Source organism: Gymnoscopelus microlampas (genome assembly GCF_963454915.1).
Source record: "Gymnoscopelus microlampas genome assembly, chromosome: 21".
Lineage (NCBI taxonomy): Eukaryota > Metazoa > Chordata > Actinopteri > Myctophiformes > Myctophidae > Gymnoscopelus > Gymnoscopelus microlampas.
The window spans coordinates 13,935,669-13,956,721 of NC_139958.1; the positions used below are offsets into that span (position 1 = coordinate 13,935,669).

At 41.8% G+C, this 21,053-nt stretch overlaps 1 protein-coding gene and 3 gene segments (V, D, J or C); 1 reads left to right on the top strand and 3 right to left on the bottom strand.

Moving 5' to 3' along the window:
• Window positions 1–21,053, top strand: part of LOC311038399 (histone H3.2) — a gene marked incomplete at its 3' end in the record, with an annotated part of 235,076 nt that overhangs the window by 100,603 nt on the left and 113,420 nt on the right. The window lies entirely within an intron of this gene.
• Window positions 10,483–11,971, bottom strand: LOC311037811 (Ig kappa chain C region, B allele-like). The segment is given in 2 exons: window positions 11,968–11,971; window positions 10,483–10,811 (listed from the first exon to the last, which is right to left on the bottom strand).
• On the bottom strand, window positions 13,190–15,275 carry LOC311037682 (immunoglobulin lambda-like polypeptide 5). The segment is given in 3 exons: window positions 15,220–15,275; window positions 14,473–14,556; window positions 13,190–13,708 (listed from the first exon to the last, which is right to left on the bottom strand).
• Window positions 17,583–18,711, bottom strand: LOC311037683 (Ig lambda chain C region-like). The segment is given in 2 exons: window positions 18,675–18,711; window positions 17,583–17,912 (listed from the first exon to the last, which is right to left on the bottom strand).

The following is a 21,053-nucleotide window of genomic DNA, read 5'->3' on the forward strand; positions in this document are numbered from 1 at the left end:
ATAACCCGTAGCACTATGGATCGTGTTGTTATAAGCATGAACTAACTCGGGTAAGTGCTCATTCCATCTTCCTTGTTTATCAGTGTCTAGTGATCGCAACATGTTCAGTAATGTCTGATTAAATCGTTCCACTCCACCGTTCCCAGCCGGGTGGTACGGAGTGGTGCGACTTTTTGCAATACCATAAGTCTGACATAAATGGTGCATTAACTCGGACTCGAAGTTGGGGCCTCGATCTGAGTGGAACCGGGCCGGACAGCCGAACGGCTGGATAATATGCGTCCATAACGCACGGACAGTGGTGTGCGCAGTCTGGTCTCGGGTGGCAATAGCCCAACTATAACGGGTGAATAAGTCAGTAGCTACCAGAATGTTTTGCCACGCATCAGCAGGCCTACCTAATGTGAGGAAATCAATGGCTATTACTTCTAGTGGATATGAGACTTCAAAGGGTTGTAAGGGGGCCCGAGGCTCTGACCTGTTCCTCTGCAGGCTGCAGGCGACACAACCCTGTTGTAACTGACGCACCGCTCCCTCCATGCCTGGCCAATAGAACCGACGTCGCAGCTGGGCCAAGGTCCTCTCCAACCCAGCATGCGCCGCGGCCGTGTGGATTCCTCTCCATACCTCCTCTCTGCGTGAACCTGGACAAATGATCTGTGAGTATTGTTCTTTGGTATAAGGATCGGTCACCTTCCTATATAACACATGATTTCGTATAATCAGTTTGTTCCACTGGCGTAACAGTTGCCGCGCTCCCCGAGTCCAATTCTTCCTCTCCACCATATTAGGGGCTCTCCCCCGTTCCACGCACCTCTTCACCACCTGCACATCTGGATCCCGATCCTGCGTCTCTCTCCACTCATCCTCCCGGGCTGCTGGCGTCGATTGTACAGCCGCCACATCTACAGGCTGCACTGGGAACCGCGATAGGGCATCAGCGTTGGCGTTGTTTTTGCCCGGTCGATACTTGATGTCGAAAGTAAACGACGCAAGTTGAGCAGCCCACCGTTGTTCCACAGCTCCCAATCTAGCCGTTTGGAGATGCGCAACAGGGTTATTGTCCGTGAATATTGTGAATCGAGCGCCAGTGAGATAATCTTTAAACTTCTCGGTCACGGCCCATTTAAGGGCCAAAAGCTCCAATTTGAACGAGCTATAATTTGCGTCATTCTGCTCGGTCGGGTGGAGACTGCGGCTTGCATAAGCTATTACACGTTCGTGACCGTCTTGGACCTGGGCTAGAACCGCTCCCAACCCACGGCCACTCGCATCAGTGTAAACCACAAAAGGCTGTGTATAATCCGCATACGCTAACACCGGGGCTTGTGTGAGGGCACTCTTTAACGCATCAAACGCCCGCTGGCACTCCGAAGTCCACTCGACTTTACACTGGTGGGATTTTACGTCATTTGGGATTCCTATCAATAAGTTGTTTAAGGGTCGTGCTATAGCAGCAAAAGAGGACACGAAACGCCTATAGTAACCCGCTAGACCTAGAAACGCGCGGACCTCGCGGACCGTTGAGGGTGGTGTCCAGTCCCGCACTGCCACCACTTTCTCCGGATCGGGCCGCACTCCCTCTTTGTCCACGACATGGCCCAGAAATTGCACTTCCCTCCGCAGAAGTTTGCATTTGTCTAACCGCAGCTTCAGTCCATGTCTCCACAGGCGTTGGAAGACGAGCTCGAGGTGCTGTAGATGAGAGGAGAAGTCAGGTGAATATACTATAATGTCATCAAGATATACCAGCAAGGATTCTGTCACCTGACCACTCAGACACTGCTGCATCAGCCTCTGGAACGTCGCGGGCGCATTACAAAGCCCGAACGGCATGCGTTGAAACTCGAACAGGCCCAGCGGGGTCGTAAAGGCGGTCTTCTCCCGGTCCCGGGGATCCATTCCTACTTGCCAATACCCGCTGGCCAGGTCTAACGTGGAGAACCATTGCGCCTTCGTCAGGCTGGTGAGCGTCTCTTCTATCCTGGGTAGGGGGAAGGCGTCCTTGTGCGTCACGGCGTTAAGTTTCCTGTAGTCGACGCAGAACCTCCAGCTGCCATCTTTCTTCTTGACCAGTACGATAGGTGCCGCCCACGGACTGCAACTCTCCTTGATGACTCCCTTCTCCAGCATCTCATTCAGGAGGGTCTTCATCTCCCGGTACATGGAGGGCGGCAACGGCCGGTGTCGCTCTCGTATGGGTGCCGCGTCTCCGGTCGGTATCTGGTGTTGCACGACGTCCGTCCGTCCGAAATCCTCGTCATGGATGGCGAACACCTTCTTCCACCGACACAACATCTCGTGTAACTCTCTCTTCTGCGCCTCCGGCAGGTCATCACGCTCCGTCAACACTTCCATCTCTTCGGGTAGGGTCTTCAGTGGTCCATCATCTTCCACACTGATTACGGCCACTTCCACCTCTCCGTCGGTCCCCAGGGACAGGCTCAGGTCCCTGCCGCCTCGGACATCCGCTTCTTCCACCGGGTACAGCCTCCCCAGCTTCTGGTGGCGGTCCAGGACCAGACTATATGCGTGTGGGTTGCACACTCGTATGGGAACACGTCCGTGGCGCACCGTGACGAGGGCACGGGCCACTCCCAAATCTTTTCCATCCGGCAAGGCTTCCATCAAGGCCTCGTAGTCCGCTCCATTTGGTCCTCTCCAAGCGCGGCCCCAGATCATCACTTCACTCTGCGCGGGGATTCGAATCTTCCGCCGGCCGACCGGCCACACATAACCGATGGACCCATCTTCATTCGTCACTGCCTCCACCCTCCTACAGGTGGCGAATGCGTCCTTCCACAGCGTCCTTCCCTGCTGACATGGAAACACAGGCCTCCCAGGCCATTTAAAGAGGGCATGCCATACAGCGTTCACGACATTCATCCCAATAATCAGCGGTTGAGTACAATGTTCATCTTTCACGATTACAACTCCTCTCCCTGGGATCTTCATTCCCTCCAGCTCTAGGTCCAATATGGCATAGCCAGTGTACGGTAAGTCAAGACCATTAGCGGCGCGTAATTTAAAAACAAGGGGCCCATTTCCCAACGTTAGGTGTGAGAATTTTTCCTCAAATAAGCTTTGCTGCATTAATGTGACTTGTGACCCAGTATCCAGTAACCCCCTTAAGTGGACTCCTCCCATAGTGATCCCAATAGTCGGACAGTCCCCAATAAACACTTCATTAGCCCTTGATCTGGCGAGTGCGCGCTGCACCCCTGTCTCCCGGACCTCGGCGACAGGGCGTACTAGTTTAAATGATTGGGGTCAGATTTACAAAAGCGAGCAATGTGCCCAGACTGCCTACAGCTCCTACAGATCGGCCTACCTCCCTCATCCCACTCGTTGCGTTGGTACGGCTCCCGGCGTCGTTCAGATGGAGGCGAACCGCGAGGTCGTGTATCGGTGGTGTTGGGTCGAAGGAGCGGTCTGATCTCTTTCATGAGCTCCTGCGTAAACCCCTGCATTTGCGATTTGACGTCTTCCATAATCTCCTGTTTCAGTTTCTCTCTCCATTCAGATTCCTGTGAGGGTGTTGGGATAGAGACAGGTTTAACAGCATGGCACAAGATTTCAGCAGTCCCTTCTCTTCTATGTTCAGTGTCTAGTAGGAAGGCCTCATTTTTTAGGGCGGCGAAGTCTTCTGTGGGGTTTCGACGGGCATATATTCTTAAGGCTTGACCCAGAGGGCCTTCAGACAGTCCTACAAGTAACTGCTCTCGCAGAATGGCATCGGAGGGAGCGGTGTCTGGGTCGAGCCGCCGCAGCCCGCAGAACAACTCTCTAAGCCTCAAAATATAAGCCTGCACACTTTCGCCTGCGCGTTGCGCACAGCCATAGAACAAGGCACGAGCTTGGGAAGCAGAAACAGATGTTTTATACAACGTGTCTAAACATTTAAAGACTTTGGCCACTGTATTGCGATCTTCCTTGTCAATTACACTAATTTGTCGCTTAGCTTCCTCAGTAAGGGTCTGTACTACAAAAGCAACTTTTTTCTCCTCTGTTAAATCCTGAGTGCCCAATAATCCTTTAATCTGTTCTCTCCATTCCCTGTATTTCTCCTCACCTTCTATGCCCGAAAACTTAGGTAGCCACGGTGCCCCTGGATACACTGGCATCATCATCATTACTTTCTTGATTCAACCAAACAAAACAAAACAAAAAGCAGCAAAACAGCAAAATTTCAATACAGTTTCTCTTAGGGATTTTGTGTTGTTCTCTACCCAGTCCTGCCGCGCTACGCCAAATATGTGACGGTGGCCAGGTTGTCACATGTAACTTGCCACTTCTTTTTAGAATGCTGACACTCTTTACTTTGTCTCAATAATAAATAAATAACAATACACATTAAACTCACAACAATAAAATATCAGTTGCACGGTAAAGTGCGGGGTGCGTAATTACTGTGAGAATAATACTGTTTGTTAGGTACTGCAAGACTACGCCACCTTTTTATTTAAGAGGTAGGGTCCTCTGTAACACTCTTTCTTAGGCTATTCACAGGTTCGAGTTTACCCAGGTAAGTACAATACTTTTAAATGAGAACAACACTTCAACACATATCCCTTGGAGAAAGCTGGACGGAAACAGGTTTGTATAAAAAGGTAATCTATTTTATTAAGCTAATACAGTGGCGTCTATAAGCCATAAAATATTGAAAAGCATAAACAAAATATAACACTAATTCTAAAACCTCAACCTCCTAATGCGCCCACTAACTAACTAAAATACAGGAATACAGACAATCACCAAACACTAAAAACAGACAGGGCTTGTGCAAACTATAGCAAATAAATAATGAATTTAGCGTTAAAGTGCCAACTATTACTGAAGCAGTAAAGTGCCAAGTGCCAATTCAATTGCTATATGTCATATACTCATCACGGTTCAATGCAAAAGGTGGGAATGTCCTTATATGGGGTTTAACTGGAGCGGGGGTTTAGGCCAGGAATCACTGTCTCTTCTTGTCTTCGTGCGTATTGCCTGCAATCATAGAAACTAGAACCAGTTCATCTGTTCAGGTATATTTCACATATGAGGTTTAGGACCGTGGGTTTATAAAGGTAACGTTGCATAGAAGGACACTTACTCGCCCGCCAGACTGTACGTCTGGCTTTGAGGGTGTGAAGCGCGCAACGTTATCGCCACTGGACCTCTCCTCCGTTCCTTGGTTCGTCTGTCTGTCCTCCCCGCCTCTGCTGCTACTGCGCCGTCTGCTCACCGTCCGCTGCTGGTGGCTTGGTACGTGCCGCGATCACTGTATTCCCCACCTCTGCTCCGTGGTATGTCTGCTCCTCCTGTGCACAACCGTCCCTTCTGGCTGTCACTTCCACACTGCCCTGTATGCCTGTCTCTCTGCTGTCCAAGTGGCTCGCGCTCACTTTTGAATAAGGTGGGCCACACCCTACTCCGCCCTCATTCGCTCTGCCACCAGCGTGACCTGGGGACATTGGCCGTCCGCTGTCACAAGGCCAATGTCACACAGCCTATAGGGGAGTCCAATGTCAAGTGGCTCGGGGACCGGGGGGAAATACATTGTCAACCATAAAACATGCAGTGCAGAAATATAGTTAAGAGAATGATGTTTTTAAGTGCGTAATACAGGTTTTTCATCATCAATAAAAAATGTTACAATTTGGTTTCACCCCCCTGCTTTGACCCTGTCACACATGCTTGAGATTTTTTCTTTTGAAATCATTTGTAGTTTTGGAGATATTTAACTTTAAGCGCCCCATTCATTGTCGATGCGGCAATGGACATTTAAAGGCAGGCTTACAACTACATACTTACGCCTAGTAACCTCATTCATACTTTAAAATGTTGATCTTACTCTGGACATGTTTGCCTGAAAAGGAATCTTTGAAATGTTGCATAGTTTTAGAATTGTACTCCTTTAAAAGTTCAGAGATTTAGAATGGAGGCGGATGGAAGGTTTTGGGACCTCAAAAAAACACTTTCACCTAGAAACTCCATTCACAGTTCAAAAATTCCCCCTTCTGTGGACATGCATCCTTGAGATGTTTTACTTTGAAATGATTTGTAGTTTTTGAAATATTTAACTTTAAGCGCCTAATGCATTGTCAATGGCAATGGATATTTAAAGGGAAAAGGGTACAAAGTTTTCAAGGCTAAGTTAACAGAACAAGTCAGAACCTCTGTGGTGCAGTGGTTTAGATACAGGACCTGCAACCAGAAGGTTACCGGTTCAAATCCAACCAGGACAGGTCTCCAACAAATACCTGACTCTTGCACCTTTATCTGATCTTTCACTGAACAGCGTGTAAGACACCATAGAAAGTATGTACCATGATGGAGCAGTGGTTAAGATTCAGGCCTTACACACTGAAGGTCCTGAGTTCAAATCTCGCAAGGACATCTTTCTAACTTTTACCTGGGGCTTTTACCTTTATATAATCTTTCAGACAAATTCCACGCAAGTCAACAGAACATGTAAGGACCTCTGTGGTGCAGTGGTTTAGATACAGGACTTGCAACCAGAAGATTCCTGGTTCAAATCCAACTGGCACACTTTTTTTTCTTTCCCAAGACTCAAGACCCAAAAGAGTCTTGAGTCGAACCAATTACTCCCGCGGAGACATCAAATTTCTCTTTTGGGCCATGAGTCCCAAGACTCAAGGCCCAAAAGAGAAATTTGATGTCTCCGCGGGAGTAATTGGTTCGACTCAAGACCCAAAAGAAGGTGAACTGACTGTAATGATTCAAAATGTCATATATAGAATAGAAACCCCATTCAAACTTTAAAATGTTCATCTTACTGTGGACATGTTTGCCTGAAAGGGAATCTTTGAAATGTTTAATAGTTTTAGAATTGTACTCCTTTAAAAGTTCAGAGATTTAGAATGGAGGTCGATGGACGAATTTGGGACCTCAAAAAAACACTTTCACCTAGAAACTCCATTCACAGTTCAAAAATTCCACCTTACTGTGGACATGCATGCTTGAGATTTTTTCTTTTGAAATCATTTGTAGTTTTGGAGATATTTAACTTTAAGCGCCCCATTCATTGTCGATGCGGCAATGGACATTTAAAGGCAGGCTTACAACTACATACTTACGCCTAGTAACCTCATTCATACTTTAACATTTTGATCTTACTCTGGACATGTTTGCCTGAAAAGGAATCTTTGAAATGTTGCATAGTTTTAGAATTGTACTCCTTTAAAAGTTCAGAGATTTAGAATGGAGGCGGATGGAAGGTTAGGGTTAGGGTATAGGGACCTCAAAAAAACACGTTCACCTAGAAACTCCATTCACAGTTCAAAAATTCCACCTTACTGTGGACATGCATGCTTGAGATTTTTTCTTTTGAAATCATTTGTAGTTTTGGAGATATTTAACTTTAAGCGCCCCATTCATTGTCGATGCGGCAATGGACATTTAAAGGCAGGCTTACAACTACATACTTACGCCTAGTAACCTCATTCATACTTACTGAGGATATTCTTTTTTACTTTGAAATAATGTGTAGTTTTTGAAATATTCAACTTTAAGCGCCCAATGCAATGTCAATGGCAAATCTCTAGCAATGGACATTTAAGGAAAAAGGTCAGTAAACACATGGGAGCAGATTGCTCTGATGCTAAGCTTCCTGTGCTAGGAGTCGATCGCATGACCTTGTGGTCTGGAGTCAAGAGCTCTTCCGACTGAGCTAAAGCTGGCTGAAGAAGCAAGTCATTGACCACAATTTACCACAACTTTAACATCCCAGATCGATCGAAATATTAATCATCATGATTTGTGTGCATGGGGAACTCATTTGAAACAAGCTCAGTGCTTTTATGAGTCTTCCAGTTTAGTAGACCTTGTATTGTGAATTTGTACTTCCATGTACTGTTGTTCTCATGTCTTACTAAATAAAGTACATCAATCAATCAATCCACTGTGCCGACTAATACACCATGGCATAGGAGTATGTGCTAAAGATGTAATCACAAGTAATCACAGGGCTATCATCTTGATATATTATAATAAAAAGTGCATTCAGGTATTATTAATCAATGAATTGAGTGCCAACATTTAATGTAAACATACGCAACAGGACAAAGGTGAAACAGTAAGCACAGCGCTGCAGGGAATCGAACCCTGTTCCCAACAGAAACCAGGTGTACCGACTACCAGTGCTTTTTTGCCATGTTGACACCATATGTCCATACTTGCATGAAAATGTATGAAAAGATATGAATAACCTGGCTTTACCAACACAGCTCTCCTTCTGTGTTTAGTGATTGACCTGTAATCACACTATACAATAGCACAGTGATTCTCAGACTGGGGTCCGGGGACCGCCAGGGTCCCCAGACCTTTATTTTGTATTTTTTATATAGCATGAACTTCAGCTATGCATGGGTCATGAGTGCTCTTTTTTATGTTGCCAGGCAATTTATCCCAACAGTCCTGGTGCATCAAATTCAAGTTACTGTATCTGGTACCCTACACAGGTCAAGACAAGAATTCCTCAGATATACAATTTGATTAAGTTTTCTCTATAGCTCATATTAGCCATATACATGGTGTATCCATATAGAGTTTTGAAGAACCCACCCCAAGTCATGGAGTGGAATATTACACTATAAAGTGACATACGATTCCAACCCAGAGCCCATATTCCAGTTAGGTTACTGTATGTTTTAAATAATAAAACCAAGGACTCATACTCAAAGTCTTGTGAAATCACAGCCTGTAAGTTATTATCAAAGATGAACTTGAAATGGACTCCATATCTACAGGTATTTATTTATGGAAAAGGTTTTCATTGGTGTAATGTACACTTTTTGGACACCAGATGGCACTATTGATCTGATACACAATTATAAAGAAAATACCTGGATACAGGAGGCAGGCAACAACAGCCTGTCAGAAACTGTCTGAAACCTATGACTTCCCTCTAATTTGTGATCTAATCTAATCACTGTTCTGTTCTGGTGGCAGAATTTCTGAACCGACAGTTATTCCTTTGAAAGATTAATTCAGTGTGTTACATTTCAACAAGAAATCTCTTGTCACTTAGTGATTGTTGCATATACATTACGTGTTTTTACAATCAATAGGGGACATTCTAATTAGGTTCGTCCAGTTGAAAAGACCATGGGGGAAATGTCCTTAGCTCTTGAGTTCCTGAAAAAGTGTCTGCATTGGAAAAGAGGAAACTGATTCTTCAATGTGCCATAATAAGACCCCACCTCATAAGTGTGTGCAGTGGGATCTGACTTTGGGGCTATTGGCCCCAGGGCCCATCAACAAAAGAACTGAAAGTGATGAGTCATTTCAACTTGCACATTCATACAGTACACATACCGTCTCGGTGGTCAGTGAATACAGGTGTGTGTTTGCCTACAGAGGATGTCATTTGAATGGCTGTTATGCTTCACTGCACCATACACAGTTCCTATTTTTTTTACTAAGTCTGTTAAGTCTTCCTTGATTTCCAAAAGCCACAATGATGTCACTGTCACAATCCAGTGCAGACCACACTGATATTCCCAGTTTCAGGTGAAACACACACAATTACGCACGCGCACACACACACGCACGCACGCACGCACGCACGCACGCACGCACGCACGCACGCACGCACGCACGCACACACACACACACACACACACACACACACACACACACACACACACACACACACACACACACACACACACACACACACACACACACAGACACGTCCTGTGTCTCAGTTAGAATTACTGTATACAACCCCTTTATCTAGTCACAAGAGGAAGTGAAACACAGATTTGAATAAACATGATACCGAATTCCTCTCCCTCTAACAATAGAACCGTACCGGGCCCAGAAGTTGACCTGACCAAGTTATATGTTCAATCAAGACATGCTCCAGGAAGTCTTGATGTCTCATTTTAGCCATCTGGAATTCTGGATCCTCCATTTTGAAAATAGTTTGAAATGCTGATTAATGCAAATTCAAAGTATAAGGCTAATTCTGTTTCAGATTGGATTTTCCCTTCAAAGTTTTAACCATTCACTTTCCTTTCCTACTGAAACATGTAGTGAAACAAAGATTTGCATCATTATTTATATCCCTAGATGTCATCCTCGGACTGGAAAAACTGGGCATTAAAAGGCATAACACACAATCTATAATGGCAACACACCTTTTCATTCATTTCATTCTGAATGTTTTCCACAAAGGCAATATATGAACTCTTTCATAATGGTATTTATCAATGCAAGCTTTATAAGCAAAACATCCACCAACATTATCAGTTTACCAGCACACTCAGTTTACCAGCACACCTTTCACATCAAAGTTTTTCTCTACACACTTTGGTCCTCAAGTTGTTCACCTCACTAAAGCACCAGCTAATATACAACAAAAAAAGCTGCAACACACAAACATTAACAAGTAGGTGAAAACAAGCTGCGTTCCCAGTACTGTTCCACCATCCCAGAAGGGATCTCCTGTCCTGGGCTTCCTCCAGCAGACCTCTAGCCCCTGCACTGGCTCCTGTGGAAGGACTGGGTGTGGTTGTAGTCCTGATGATGGAGGACCCTGCAGGTGTAGAGCTCTCCCTGCTCCCAGCGGTCCTGGCTCAGGGTCAGGGTGCTGCCGCTGCTGTAGCGTCCGTTCTTCTCCTCCTCCTCCTCTGAGCTGGTCAGGACGCCCTCCGTCACCTCTGTACCGTCCACCTCCCAGCTCACCACAGCTCCTTGAGGAGAGTAGCCAGTCAACAGGCAGGCGAGCGTGGCTGAACCCCCAGAGAGCTGCTCAGGGGACGGGGGAAGCAGAGAGACTGATGGCCTGACCACGGAACCAGCTGGAGGGCACCGAAACACAGACACAAGAATGAGATTACACTTTTGTAGAAGGGAACATTTTACGAGAAGTTATCAGTGATGATAATACCAACATGTATTGTATATCTATAACGAGGATCAGAAGAAGGTCATCATCATGCACTTCCACATACCATTTAAAGGCAGGTGCTGAACCCAAAAGAACATGGATCAAAGGCAAAAAAAAAAGATGAGTTTGCACACTTCTACAACTTCAGTGTGGTATCCAAACAAAGTGAGCACACTGCTCTTCTTCAGAGCAGTGTGCTCGAAACGTCATCTTTTTTGCCTTGCATATATAGGCTATCTATACAAATTAGTTTAATATTACAGAAGAGACATGCAGTTGCACAAGCAAAATTACATCATCACTACTGTAATAATTTAATCCAGCGTATTACTTTCCTTTACTTTTGGAATACACACCCTCCAATCTATGTACAACTTGAAAATAAACAAAGTTTATCCATCTTGCAGAGTATTAAAACTATAAATATTTGGAACATGATTGACTAAAACAATAAAACCCACACAATAATAGTTTAAGCATTCTGTGTACTGGGTCCTTTCCCCCCAGCTAATCAAAATATTATTGTATTGTCCTGGAATGTTATTTATATTAACAGTGTCATCCCTATTCACAACTTCTTTATTGTTTTCTAAACATCTTTGACCAAAATGTATTGTTTCATTGAGAAATACAAGATAGAATATAACATAATTCCTGGAATTAATCTTCACTAGAATCTACGCCATAATAATATCTGTTTTAGATAACAGGATTTACTTTGTTTTTCTTATCAGTAAGATTTTAATGAGATCAAATGCTGTTGAACCCTACTTATGTGGAATTCTATTTTTAAATACAGAAAATAATATACTCTCAATGTAATGTTATTAACGCCAGATGGTGCTTTACATATACCCACAATATTCACTGTCTACTTAACCACTTAGGGTACGGACACACCAGAGTTTAATTCTGCCTATGCGGCCGTCTTTTTGCAATGCTTTTCAATGGGAACGGAGCGGAAAGCCACGAAAAGGCAACAAAACGCTCCGTTCCCATTGAAAAGCAATGCAAAAAGACGGTCGCAAAGGCAGAATCAAACTCTGGTGTGTGTCCGTACCACTAACCCATATTTCATCCTTTCACAAATTTGAAAATAGCGGGAGGAAAAAATAAGATATACAATTTGCCTCTGTATTGGGAAATGAGTGCACACAAAGTACTGATATAGTAAAATAAAAGATAATTCATAACTTTTTGTATAGTTGTATTGCAAAAATAATCACATCTGGACTTGTCACACGGTACACCGTTTCAGAAGCACTCCTTTGATGAGGGGGATTTCCATACTTAGACTTTGCATTGTCAGCTGATTCTGAGAAGGTTTATAGTCCTCAGAGCTGTCACTCGACACAACAGAAACCACGACAACCATGACTCTCATCACCATCCTCATCTGGACACTGGCCTGCTGCTGTTTCACAGGTCAATATATGTAAACAATGTTAATCAATGTTAAATAGCTTTTTAAATCATATAGTTTATCGATCCATATTGATTTCTGAGACTGAATTAATATTTGGTTTATTTTCTGCAGGATCCAGCAGTCAAGTGACTGTGACTCAGCCTCCATTCATGACAGTTACTCCAGGATCTGATGTTACTCTGACCTGTAAAACTAGCAAAGCTGTTTACAGATGGTCTAGTGGACTAGAGGGTATGTCCTGGTATCAACAGAAATCCGGAGAGCCTCCTAAGCTTTTAATTAAATATGCAAATCAACGTGAATCACAAACACCAGCTCGGTTTAGTGGCAGTGGAAGCAGCACTGACTTCACTTTGGCCATCAGAGGAGTTCAGACTGAAGACCTTGCAGTTTACTACTGTTAGAGTTATCATAGTGGCGGCGTGTTCACACAGTGAAATAGAGTCGTACAAAAACCTCCCTCAGTCAGACTGCATAGACACTGACCTGTTACAGCAGGAACCTGCTGCAGCTGTTGAAGGGGATGAGACTCTGACACAGACCACTGAACACAAAACTATGGTTTCAAAGCACAAAATCCCCAAATAATCAACCGGTCACAATCCTTCTCCACTAAAAGTCAATGTGCAATTGTAAAACTCTGTTTTCAAAAAGATAAACATAAAAACAGAGTAGAGTAGTGAATTTCTGTCACTCCAAGATTAGCACATATCTGTCCTCCTAAGATGTTCAACATCCACCAGTGAAGTTTTATAATTGACCCCATCACTGCAGACAGCTCGGTATACCTTAAAAAGATGACACATCTGAAATAATTGCACAAAATAATTATTTTTCTTGAAATATCACAGTTTATCAGCAAATGTATCCAGGCAAAGAAACAGAAACAAGCTAACAAAAAAGAAGGTAGTTGAATTGCATGATATTGGGATATAGTATTTTAGATCAATGCTGAAGTTGAGGAAAACAAGGTTGGTAAATAGAAAGAAGAACATGCAGACTTTATATGATATTGGCGTTTATAGCCTACCTAAAACATCAACTCGATAATATCACTTCAGTATTTTCTCTACTCGGAACACTGTCCAGGGTCCGGGGTTTGAGTGACAGAGGTGTGTCCACTCAGACTGGCACTGAGCCCGCCTTCCTCCACTCATCTGCAGTGAGGGTCAGGGTGTTGCTCCAGGTGTAGTGGCCGTCCCTCCGCAGGTCCTCCTGGCTGCTTGACACCCCCAGGGACCTGCTGCTGCCCCCCACCTTCCAGCCCAGAGTCCAGGCTGAGGGGAAGCCCCCGTTGGCCAGACACACCAGTGTGGCACTGCCCTGCTCCATCTCCACTCTGGAGGGAGGCAGGACGGTCAGGGTGGGCTGCACCAAACCCACTGGAGGAGAGAGGAATGGACAGGAACAGGGAGAAGAGAGATGTGGAACAACATGAGAGAGAGACCATGGTACACACTGTAAATTATTCTGGATAAGAGCATCAACAAAATGGTTTCAAATGTAAGATTAGTTCATGGTAATAAACCGGCTCCATGTTTCTGTTTTACAGTGTCTGGTCAGTATAAAACATCTCAGAGGTAACTGAAGGTTGACAAAGTTGTCATAGTGGAAGACTTCAGTTTATACGTTCATCTCTGTCTTTCACTTCCCTTTCAGTATATCCAAACTACTGAACCATTAAAACACATTACACACGTGACATGGTTCCAGATGTAATTCTTAACACATCTGTTTAATTAAATTATAACATCAAATCTGGAAATCTACAATACTGTGTATTCATTTTGTCCTTTAGAAAATCAGATTAATAAAAAAAGACAGATAGTATTATCAAACTAATACCACAGAAATTGACAAAACAGTGAAACATTTTTTATATCGGTCTGAGTAGATGGTGTCATCTTCCACACAAAAATTAAATAAATAAAGACATTGAAAGTGAATGATGCTGTAGTGTAAACATTACAACAACATACAGTGTTGATGAAAAGGCTCAGAATTGTGTCCTATGAAGGGAAAAGATACATGAATATATTTTATATAAATTAAAATACTTACTTTTAACACACACAACACAAATATACAACAATGTAATTACGATCTAGGGTTTGTTTGTAATAATTAAATAATCAGTTGTACTTACAGTCAACGGTGAGTTTGGTGCCTCCACCAAAAGTCCACCGCAGTGATACAGACTCATTGAGCGGCCGTACAAAAACCTCCTGCACTTAAAACACACCTCTTTACAACTCAAGCTACTCAGCTAATCCAATATTATAATTAGTTTGATCAAATTTGTTATTCAATATTATTAAATCAAATATTTATGTAATGCTGCATGCAGATTTTGCTTTGTTGTTTGCCGTTTTTAACATGTTCTGTAAAGTACTTTGGAACTTTGTTTAGAAATGCGCTAAATAAATAAATTCCTTTTCATTATCATTATTTAATTTGTTTAATGATTAGGAAACTTTTGTCATAGATAGATGCATATAATAATTATTGTTTTATTTTCTGAAAGCTACTGTACATTAAAACAAATCAATCTGTTTTTATTTAATGTAGCTAATCCAATGCTGTGATTAGTTTGATCAAATATTGATGTTATTAAATCAAATACAATTTATTCATTATTCATTTCTTTTGTTTAGTAATACAGGCCTAGATACATATTATAATGACTATAGTTTTTTTCTGGATTATTGTTAAATAATCTCAAAATTCAAAGATTAGATTAAGTATAAGCTTGCAATGCAATACTTGTAGTCAATTTAAAGATACGTTTAAAGCTTTTTCATATAAACCACACAATAAATCCCCGTAATCCAAACATGACATTAACGTTTCTAATTCTATCAAAGCAATTTTATTCCAGTAAATATATCTTTACTACAGTATTTCCATTTGTTGTGTTCTTCATGATCTTCAGTCTGTTCAGAGCAGAGACATAATTTCCATAGAGAGGAGGTTTTGCATTGTCAGCTGATTTGAGAAAGTTTATAGTTCTCAGAGCTGTCACTCAACACAACAGAAACCACGACAACCATGACTCTCATCACCATCCTCATCTGGACACTGGCCTGCTGCTGTTTCACAGGTCAGTACATGTAAACATAATGCTAATCAGTATTTTTTGAAAATTCATTTCTTGGTTTATCCATTCATGTTGAGTTTCTGAGATTGAATTAATATTTGGTTTCTTTCTGCAGGATCCAGCAGTCAGGTGACTGTGACTCAGCCTCCATTCATGGCAGTTACAACTGGATCCGATGTTACTCTGACCTGTAAAATTAACCAAGCTGTTTACAGATGGTCTGATGGAGATGAGGGTATGTCCTGGTATCAACAGAAATCTGGAGAGCCACCTAAGCTTCTAATTAAGTATGTAAAAAAACGTGAATCACAAACACCAGCTCGGTTTAGTGGCAGTGGAGGCAGCACTGACTTCACTTTGACCATCAGTGGAGTTCAGACTGAAGACATTCCAGCAGTTTACTACTGTCAGAGTTACCATGAGATTAACAGTGCCTATGTGTTCACACAGTGATTTAGAGTCGTACAAAAACCTCCCTCAGTCAGACTGCATAGACACTGACCTGTTACGTACATCAGGAACCTGCTGCAGCTGTTGAAGGGGGTGCGACTCTGACACAGACCACTGAACACAAACTATGGTTTCAAAGCACAACATCCCCATATAAATCAATCGGTCACAATCCTTTTCCAATAAAAGTCAATGTACAAATTTAAAACTCAAATTTGAACAAAATACGTTAGTATGAATTTGTGTCACTTCAAGATAAGCACAATCTGTGTCCCAACCTCCACCTTTCACGTTTTATAATTTCCCCCTTGAATGAAAATGCAGAGATCAAATACTGTGATTAGTTTGATCAAATATTATTTGATATTATTACATCAAATAACATGTATGTATTAATTAATGTATTTTGTTTTGTCACATAGATACAAATTATCACAACTGTTGTGTTTTCTGGATTATCATTAAATAATCTCAAGATTAAAAACAAAGAGAAAGTATAATATAAGGTTGCAATGCAATAGTTACTGAGAGATAAAGCTTTTTCATACAAACCACACAATAATGCAACCCCATGTAATGCAAACATGATAACGTTAACGTTTCTAATTCTGATAAAGTATTTTTATTCCAGTAGATTAATTTTAGTACGGTATTTCCATGTATTGTGTTCTTCATAACCTTCAATCTGTTTACAGCGGAGACATAGTTTCCATAGAGAGGAGGTTTTGCATTGTCAGCTGATTCTGAGAAGGTTTATAGTCCTCAGAGCTGTCACTCAACACAACTGAAACCACGACAACCATGACTCTCATCACCATCCTCATCTGGACATTGGCCTGCTGTTGTTTCACAGGTCAGTACACGTAAACAGAGTGTTACATTTTCTACAATTCTTATTTTATCCATCCTTATTTGTTTCTTAGATTTAATTAATATTTGGTTTCTGTCTGCAGGATCCAGCAGTCAGGTGACTGTGACTCAGCCTCCATTCATTACAGTTACTCCAGGATCTGCTGTTACTCTGACCTGTAAAACTAACAAAGCTGTTTATGGTGGAAATTATCTGCATTGGTATCAACAGAAATCTGGAGAGCCACCTAAGCTTCTAATTAAACATTTAAATCAACTTGAATCACAAACACCAGCTCGGTTTAGTGGGAGTGGAAGCTACACTGACTTCACTTTGACCATCAGTTGCGTTCAGACTGAAGATGCAGCAGTTTACTACTTTCAGAGTTACCATGAGATAAACGGTGCCTATGTGTTTACACAGTGATTTAGAGTCGTACAAAAACCTGATGCAGCTGTTGAAGGGGAAGAGACCCTGACAGAGATTACTGAACACAAAACTATGGTTTCAAAGCACAAAATCCCCAAGTAATCAATCGTCACAATTATTTTCTGCTAAAAGTCAATTCACGATTGTAAAACTCTGGTTTGAACAAGCGGGACAGTAATGAATTTCTGTCACTTCAAGATTAGCACATCTGTGTCCCAACCTCCACCATTCAAGTTTTATAATCTACCCCTTCACTGCTGACAGGTATTTAACCACAAAAAAATATTACATCTGAAATAATTGCAAAAAACATTTATTTTTATTAAAACATCACAGTTTATCAGCAAATTCATTATGCAAAGTCATCCAAGCAAAACAGCAGGTAGTTGAATTCCATAATAATTCAACAACCACTCCATTATATCACTTAATTTGCTCTACTCGGAACACTGTCCAGGGTCCAGGGTTTGAGTGACAGAGATTTGTCCACTCAGACTGGCCTCACAGCTCACTGAGCCCGCCTTCCTCCACTCATCTGCAGTGAGGGTCAGGGTGTTGCTCCAGATGTAGTGGCCGTCCCTCCCCAGGTCCTCCTGGCTGCTTGACACCCCCAGGAACCTGCTGCTGCCCCCCACCTTCCAGCCCAGAGTCCAGGCTGAGGGGAAGCCCCCGTTGGCCAGACACACCAGTGTGGCACTGCCCCGCTCCATCTCCACTCTGGAGGGAGGCAGGACGGTCAGTGTGGGCTGCACCAAACCCACTGGAGGAGAGAGGAATGGACAGGAGCAGGGAGAAGAGAGAGAGGTGGAACATAATGAGAGAGAGGCCATGCCATGGTACTCACTGTAAATGATTCTGTATTTGAGCATCAACAAAATGATTCCAATTGTAAGATTAGTTTATGGAAATAAAACACAGGCTCCATGCTTCTGCTTTACAGTGTCTGGTCAGTATAAAACATCTCAGAGGTGAATGAAGGTTGACAAAATAGTGGAAGACTTCAGTTAATACGTTCATCTCTGTCTCTTTCACTTCCCTTTCAGTATATCAAAGTATACTGAACCATGAAAACACATTACACACGCGACACGGTTCCAGATGTAATTCTTAACACATCTGTTTAATTAACTTATAACATTAAGTTTGGAAATCCACTATACTGTGTATTACATTTATTCTTTGAGAGATTAAGTAATTATCTAAATCAATCTATTATCAAACAATTGCAACACAAATTGACAAAAAAGAGATCTTGGTCTGAGTAGATGGTGTCATCTTCCACATACACAAAAGATAATAATAAACAAATAAATCGAAAGTGAATGATGTATTTTAAACTAACTATCTACACAGTGTTGATGAAAAGGCTCAGAATGTTGTCCTAATTGAAAGGAAATGATGCAGAAATATATGGTATGTAAATGAAAATATGTACCTACAGTATGACACACACAACACAAATATACAACAATTTAACAAAATGTAGGGTTTGTTAATAATATTGAATTAATGTTGTACTTACAGTCAACGGTGAGTTTGGTGCCTCCACCAAAAGTCCACCACAGTGATACAGACTCATTGAGCGGCCGTACAAAAACCTCCTGCACTTAAAACACACCTCTTTACAACTCAAGCTATTCAGCCAATTTGATCAAATATGTTATTCAATATTATTAAATAAAAATCTATTTATTTATGTAATGCTACATTTAGATTTTGCTTTGTTTGCTCTTTTTAATATGTTCTGTAAAGCACTCTGGAAGTTTGTTTAGAAACTCGTTACAGTAATAAATTAATCATTATTATTATTTTTTTAATGAACAGGAAACAGTTGTCATAGATAGATACATATAATAATTATCGTGTTTTAATTTCTGAAAGTTACATCCAAAAACGTATTTAAAAAAAAAACAGTTTTGAGAAGAAAAGGCAGGTAATCCAATACTTTGATTAGTTTGATCAAATTTTATACATTTGATACAATTAAATCAAATACTATTCTTTTTTTTTCAGTCATATAGATACATACTGTATAATAGAAACCATTATTCTTTGGCAGATTATTGTAAAATAATCTCAAGATTCCAAACTAAGATAAAGCATAAAATAACGTGTAGTCAAAAGTTTAAAGCTTTTTCATACAAACCTCATAATAAACCCTTGTAATCCAAACATGATATTAACGTTTCTAATTCTGATAAAGTATTTTTTTATTCCAGTACAGTATTTCCATTACTTCTGTAGGCTACCTCATAATCCCAGTCAGTTGAGAGCAGAAAGATAATTTCCATAGAGAGGAGGCTTTGCATTGTCAGCTGATTCTGAGAAGGTATAGTCCTCAGAGCTGCCTGTCACTCAACACACCGGAAACCAAGGCAACCATGACTCTCGTCACCATCCTCATCTGGACACTGGCCTGCTGCTGTTCCTCGTTTCACAGGTCAACACATGAAAACAGAATGTTAATCTGTTTTCAATATATTTTTTGAAAATGTATTTCTTAATGTATCCATCTATATTGATTTCTGAGATTGTTTTAATATGCGTAATCTTTCTGCAGGATCCAGCAGTCAGTTGACTGTGACTCAGCCTCCATTCCTGACAGTTACCGCAGGATCTGCTGTTACTCTGACCTGTAAAACTAACAAAGCTGTTTTTAATGAAGATGATCTGGATTGGTATCAGCAGAAATCTGGAGAACCACCTAAGCGTTTAATCAAAAATACAAAATACCGTGAATCACAAACACCAGCTCGGTTTAGTGGCAGTGGAAGCACCACAGACTTCACTTTGACCATCAGTGGAGTTCAGACTGAAGACTTTGCAGTTTACTACTGTTTGAGAGAGAGTTACCTCGCTTCAGGGTCTCAGTTCGATCATGACTATGACCAGGGTCTGGATCTGTTAACACAGTGATTTAGAGTCGTACAAAAACCTCCCTCAGTCAGACTGCATAGACACTGACCTGTTGTTACAGCAGGAACCTGCTGCAGCTGTTGAAGGGGAATAACCTCTGACACAGACCACTGAACATACTGTAGTTCTAAAAGTGTCGTTTTGATTCAGTGTTATGGACACGATCGGTAAAGAAACTCAGTTTTACAGTGATTACACTCTTCTCAGAAGAAACAATGTGTTCCTCCGCTGATAAATTACTCATCTGGAGTACTTATCTGTACAAGTTTTTAACACGCATCAGATCTAGTTATTAACATGCATCAGAGTGTACCTACTCTTTCACCTATAGTATAGACTTTTAAGAAAATAACCATTAAAACTTAACCTAAGTTGACACAGCACTTTGGAATTAATATCTAAAGTTGTCCACTGGATGTTTGCCATACTTAACAAAATGGCATACACACATAACATACACACTAAATAAAATATATAACATGCAATAAAATGTAACAGCAATAACAGCTAGCCTGTAAAAGGTCGATTATGAAAAGTGATACAGAATTTGCTTCCCTATTATCCTTAGGGAGGTTGTTCTATTTCACACAGGCTTCGACTTCTGATGGGGCTCTGTGGGTTGACCACACATCCATCTGTGATCATAGAACCAATGTAACTACGACACATACTATGACATACTTACAGTAGGCTACCTGTTACAAGAGTTCAGTGGCCCCAGTAGCAAAGGCACACCAAATCCACACACTGCATTCCAATTTAAAGGTTAACAATGCGTTGTCATTGTTCCCTTGATGGGTTTTGTTTAGTTTCTTTCAATGTACCGGGTATGTATTGTTTTATATGTGGACCCCAGAAAGATTAGCTGGACTAGAGCACAGCTAATGGGGATCCTAACAAATGGATCAATAACTTGTCATACCTACCTAAGCTAACATCCATGCACTTCATACAGATGGCACAGTGAAAGCATTACCTGGTTCCT